This window comes from Rhineura floridana, chromosome 3 (assembly GCF_030035675.1).
Source record: "Rhineura floridana isolate rRhiFlo1 chromosome 3, rRhiFlo1.hap2, whole genome shotgun sequence".
NCBI lineage: Eukaryota > Metazoa > Chordata > Lepidosauria > Squamata > Rhineuridae > Rhineura > Rhineura floridana.
Genome location: NC_084482.1, coordinates 94,831,589 through 94,837,850, shown reverse-complemented (window position 1 = coordinate 94,837,850; position 6,262 = coordinate 94,831,589). Strand labels below are relative to the sequence as shown.

The 6,262-nt window shown below is 47.1% G+C and overlaps 1 pseudogene; it reads right to left on the bottom strand.

The window, feature by feature from the left end:
* Positions 1-5,564: 5,564 nt before the first annotated feature.
* On the bottom strand, positions 5,565-5,673 carry LOC133382592 (5S ribosomal RNA; annotated as a pseudogene).
* Positions 5,674-6,262: the final 589 nt, after the last annotated feature.

The following is a 6,262-nucleotide window of genomic DNA, read 5'->3' as shown; positions in this document are numbered from 1 at the left end:
TACACACAGTGCAACAAGGGTTACGGGCCCAGCAAACTAAGTTGAATGCAAGTTGTAGCTGAAGCTAAAAGTGCTTCTGTGTAATTTACAAGGGAGACTTTTAGTTAGAAAGAAAAGCAGAACAAAGATAGACAGGATGGCTGAAGTTTCAACACTCGAGAGACACGTTCCAATGCTTGAAAAAGATAACTACGAATTATGAGATATAAGGTTCACAGCCCTCCTCGAAGGAGAATACTTGAAAGGAATTCTGACTGATCCTGAACCATCAGCTGAGGATGCGAATGCAACGGCTTCATGGAGACGTAAGCATGTGAGAGTAAAATCCCTGCTTATTTCTGCTCTATCAGATGAAGCATTAAATTTCTGTGCAGGATGTAACAGTGTAAAGGAAATGTATCACAAACTTGGAGAAGTCTATAACAAGAAAACAAAGAGCCACATTATGTTTCTTTACAAAGTCTGAAGGAGACTGCTGAAAGGGGCAGTCTGAATAAATACATAGAAACGTTTTCAGAACTTTTTGCAAAATTGGAAAGGTGTGGCAGATTTCTGGATGAAGAATTAAAGAAAGGATTACTTTTAAGCTCTCTTAATCAGGATCATAAATTAATTTCCTGTGTGCTAGAAAATTCTGATCAAAGTCTGAGTCAGCTTATATTGTATTTAAAAGACCAGGACTTTTGGGAAAGGCAGGAAGTGGAAGCTGTGCCTGAGCAAGCAAACTTTGCTATGGGGAGAAACAAACAAACAAACAAAAGGTAGCCACGTGAGTCATCGCCCCAATCCACAAAAGGGCAAAGACAGATGGAATTTGTATTTTAAATGTGACTCTCCAAACCATTTTCAAAGAGATTGTGATAGAGGGCAGACGAGGGGCCAATGAGAGTGCCCTCCCAAGGTGGAATTTATACATGCTGACTTTTATAGATGACTACTCCAGGTATACTACCATATATCTAATAAAGGAGAAAAGCAAGTACTTCAAAAACTGAAGGACTATGTTAGGATTGTGTCCAACAAATTTGGCAGAAAGCCACAGATCATAAGATCTGACAATGGAGGGGAGTATGTGTCTAGAGCTATGCAAGACTTTCTCCATGAGGAAGGCATAGAGTACCAGACTACAGTTGCATACAACCCAGAGCAGAATGGGGTCTTGCAGAGAATGAACAGGACCCTTGAACAAATGATTCATTCCCTGCTGGAAGATGCACATTTACCAAAGCAGTACTGGGGAGAAGCTGCAGTTACTGCCACTTACCTGCAGAATCGACTTCCCGCATCTGCAACCAACAAAACACCATTTGAACTGTGGCATGATAGGATACCAAGTATGTCTCACCTTTGTGTATTTGGGTGCAAGGCCTTTGTGCACATCCCAAAGGAAAAGAGATCCAAACTTGATAACACTGCCAGGGAAGTAATATTTATTTATTTATTCAGCTTATATCCCACCCGACTAGCAAACAGCTCTCTGGGCGGCAAACATAGCAACATATACAATAATAAAATTACAAAGTCAGTATAACAAATATAAAAATACACCATCTAAAATAGAAATTACAGCATTTACATAAATAACTTAAATTAAAATGCCTCAGAGAAGAGAAAGGTTTTAACCTGGCGCCGAAAGGATAATAGTGTCGGCGCCAGGTGTACCTCCTCGGGGAGACTATTCCACAATTTGGGGGCCACCACTGAGAAGGCCCTAGATCTTGTTACTACCCTCCGGGCCTCCCTATGGGTCGGGACCCGGAGGAGGGACTTCGTAGTAGACCGTAGTGTATGAGCCGGTTCGTAACGGGAGAGGCGTTCCTGCAGGTATCGTGGTCCCGCGCCGTATAAGGCTTTATAGGTTAAAACCAACACTTTGAATCTGGCCCGGTAGCATATTGGAAACCAGTGCAAGTGAGCCAGAACAGGTGTTATATGCTCAGACCGCTTAGTTCTTGTTAGCAGTCTGGCCGCCGTATTTTGCACTAGCTGTAGCTTCCGAACCATCTTCAAAGTTAGCCCTACATAGAGCGCATTGCAGTAGTCCAAACGTGAGGTTACCAGAGCATGAACCACTGATGTAAGGTCCTCCTTACTCAGATAGGGACGTAGCTGGGCTACCAACCGAAGTTAGTAGAACGCATTCCGTGCCACCGAGGCTACATGGGCCTCAAGTGACAGGGAAGAGTCTAAAACGACTCCCAAACTACAAACCTGATCCTTTAGGGGGAGTGTAACCCCGTCCAGGACAGGGTATGTATCCACCATCTGACCAGAGAAACCATCCACCAGCAGCATCTCAGTCTTATCAGGATTGAGTTTCAGTTTGTTAGTTCTCATCCAGTCCATTGTCGCATCCAGACAATGGTTCAGCACATCGACCGCCTCACCTGAAGAAGATGAAAAGGAGAAGTAGAGCTGCGTGTCATCAGCGTACTGATGACAACGCACTCCAAAACTCCGGATGACCGCACCTAACGGCTTCATATAGATGTTAAAAAGCATGGGAGACAAGACCGAACCCTGCGGGACCCCATATTGGAGAACCCACGGGGTCGAGCAATGTTCCCCAAGTATTATCTTCTGGAGACGGCCCGCCAAGTAGGAGCGGAACCACTGCCAAGCAGTGCCTCCAACACCCAACTCCACAAGCCTCTCCAGAAGGATACCATGGTCGATGGTATCAAAAGCCGCTGAGAGATCAAGGAGAATCAACAGAGTTACACTCCCTCTGTCTCTCTCCCGACATAGGTCATCACACAGGGCGACCAAGGCCGTCTCAGTGCCGAAACCGGGTCTGAAACCCGACTGAAATGGATCTAGATAATCGGTTTCATCCAATAGCGCCTGGAGCTGGTCAGCAACCACTCGTTCCATTGGATATTCATTGGATATTCTCCAATGCAAAAGGGATACAGAGTAATAGATCCCAAAACTGGCAAAGTTGAAGTGTTTTGAGCCCGTGGTTCTGAAACCCACTTTGCCAGACAGTCAACTCAATCTCTCTCTTTTAATCAGAACTATTTTATTAAACCAGAAAACACAAAGGTATACAGAAACTTAAAAGAAAGCATACAGTCTCTGAGGATGATGAACTGAGGAGGGTGATGATGATGAAGAAGGTTGATAGCAGGTAATTATATTGTAGGATTGTTGATGAGGTAGATTAAATGGAGGAGTGTTACCTTCTGAGGAAGAAGCTTCTGCAAGAGGCAATTCTGGTAGAGAAGTATCTTCTGCGAGAGAGATAGCTTCTGCGACAGAGATAGCTTCTGAGAGAGATATAGTTTCTGAGAGAGAGATAGGTAAAAAAGGAGTGTTGTCCTCTGGTGCTACTAGGCCTGCTGCTAGCTTCACTGATGACTGAAACAAACTGAGGCAGGTTTTTGGAGGGAAAAAATAACTAACCAATTAAAGAGAGGGGTGATGTCACCTGACAGGAAGTTACTATGAGGCTAAGGGAGCATAGAGACAGCCCTCTAGAATTCCATAACTCTTAACCAAATAAATGCCTTATTTAACACAACAGGAGTATCTCTATATACAATTCTAACCCTGCGGAGGCAGCACATGAAGTATGCAGAGCTGTCCATTTTGATGAAAGAAAGTGCGCACACCGACCAGAAGGGGCGCCACACCAAACAGATGACAGCGAAAAGGAAGAAGCTGAGTTATTCTTCCACCACAGAAGGTATAACAATATAACTGCAGAGGAAGGTGAGGAATCTGAGCCAGAAGAGGCAACTGAGCCAGAAGAGGCAACTGAGCCAGAACAGGCATCACAGCCAGAAGGGGCAGCCGAAACGCCACCACCCAGATGCTCTGAACGCACCAACAGAGGTGTACCACCAGAGAGACTTGCTTACCTCGTGAGAGATGAACTTCCAGAATCAGAGACCTGGAAAGAGATTGAAGCCTTACCCAAAGCTGAAGCTGAGAGGTGGAGGCAGCCAGCCAAGGAAGAGCTGGAATCTCTACACCAAACTGAAACATGGACACCAACCAAGCTTCCTCAAGTGAAGAAAGCAGCAGGCTACAAGAGGAAATTCAAGAAAAAGCCAAATGCTAAAGAAAAGTCTGTATATCAGTACTGTTATCAAGCCAGATGTGGTGGTAGTGGTGGGATACCTGTGCTGAAAAACCAGCTCGCCAACCAAAAGGGACTGGGAAGCAAGCAAGGATGCAACAGACTCTTGGAGTCAGAAGGGGTGAGTTCACGCACCAAGTACATAGATGTGAAGCACCCACCTACCGCAGAGGACTGCTCAAGATGGAGTATTGTCCAACAGAAGACATGACTGCAGACGCTCTCATGAAGGCGTTGGACAAAGTCAGACATTGCAAGCTGCAAGACAAGATGAATCTCATGGACTGAACCGGGTGTGCAGCAGGGCTGGCCTGAGAGTGCTCCTCTCTAGGTGGCAGGCGCGGTGGCAGCTGCTGCTCCGGGAACCAAGGAACGGGAGCGGGAGCACGAGCCAGCGAGCGGGAGCGCTGGAGGAGGGGAGGGCCAGGGAACTAGAAGGAGAAGGAGGGGGAGGAGCCATGATCTGGACAGGAGCCGCTGTAGTCCCAGCCCAGCGCAAGGCTCCGCGCCTTTTCTAACGCCCCTCTGACATCATGTCGGGCGCAGCACCCATTGGCTGCTCAGCTCCAGGCTGGGCCCGGCCACCATGTGCTTGCATGGCCCAGGAAGGCAGGACGGAGGCCCACCAGTGGCTCACCCCCGGCAAGCACCCGGAGACCTCAAGGGCTCTTCCCGGCCGCCCTGTCGAGGCCAGGCCCAGTCTGGTTGCCTCCTGCAAGGGAAGGCCTGGATTGAGAGGGTGCAGCCCCCTCCCCACAGACCGAGGTCTTCGAGGAAGGAGCCTGGTTCGGGGGCCACCCCAAGCCCTCCCCGCCAGGGTGGGAGAGGACGGCTTCCCTCTTGCCCCCCCCCAGAAAAGCAAGGCGGCCAGAGGCCCGCAAGACTGACAGACGCAGGGGGTGACACCATGAGTTACCACACTGGGTGACACCAACCCTAGTGATGCCACTGGGTCCTCCAGATGGATAGGCTTGTTTACCTTTACCTGTGATGCTCTGACTGACTTCCTTCTGTTGCTAGACTGTGACTCTTTAGGGAAGCTTACCTGCCCCTCCTCCTTCCGCCCTTTCCACTCCTTTCTTCTCTGACTGTTCAGGAGGGAGGAGACTTTCCTTTGTCTCTGCTCTCTCCAAGCCATGAGGCTAACCCCGCACCTAGGCATTAGGCCTCCAACTTAGTTAGTTAGTTACAAGTAGGTATGCCTTTTCTATCTACTATGTATTTCTATAAATAAAGTAGCTTTTCTTATTTTACTAAGTCTCCAGTCTCAGTGATGCTGATGCAGGGTAAAAGCCTGCTTTCTTAGGTAAATGCACGCACACGCTGGCACACTCGTATTTCAACATATGCTGTTACTCTCTGCTGGCTGTGGTGCTACTTTAAACGAAATTAAACAACACAATTACACACAGTGCAACAATATTCATAGGGTTTTCATGGTAAGAGGTATTCAGAGGTGGTTTACCATTGCCTTCCTCTAAGCCTATGGCACCCAATATTCCCAGGCGGTCTCCCATCCAAGTACAAACCGGGCCTGACCCTGCTTAGCTTCCAAGATCATGGGTGTTCAGGATAGTATGGCCGTAGGCACAAGAATTTAGTCCAAGTAAATATTACTGTTCTGGGGAACAGGTAGACTGAGTGTAAGCTGTCTACTCAAAAGCAAGTCCCACTGAATTCAACGGGGCTTATTTTCAGGAAATAGGAATAGCATTGCAGTCTTAGTGGTTTTGTGCAGTTTCTGACAGATGGAGAATCTTCATTGAAAACTATATTTTAAAGTGGCTAATAGAAGCATTACAAACTGCAAGTCGTGAAAGCACATAGACACAGGACTGTCCATGCAATTACATATTCAAGCATTGTATACTTAAAAAAAAAAAATCCAGATAAAGCGCACCTTGCCTATTCCTATTATCCTCAGCAGACACTAACAAATATTCTAACCTATTTTCAAAAGAGAGCTGAACTTCCTTCTTGAAAATACTCAGGCTCAGCTTCACTTCATCAGGTGCTGGAATGTGTCCTTGCGCTCCTCATGCCTCTTGCTTGTCTGAATGGAGGGTAGAGCAGGATGTGTGAGTGAGTGAGTGAGTGTGCATGTACAGAAAAGAGCCTCTTGGACATTCTTTACTCTGATAGCTTTTGTCTCTGGCCCTTCCCACCACTGGCATGTGG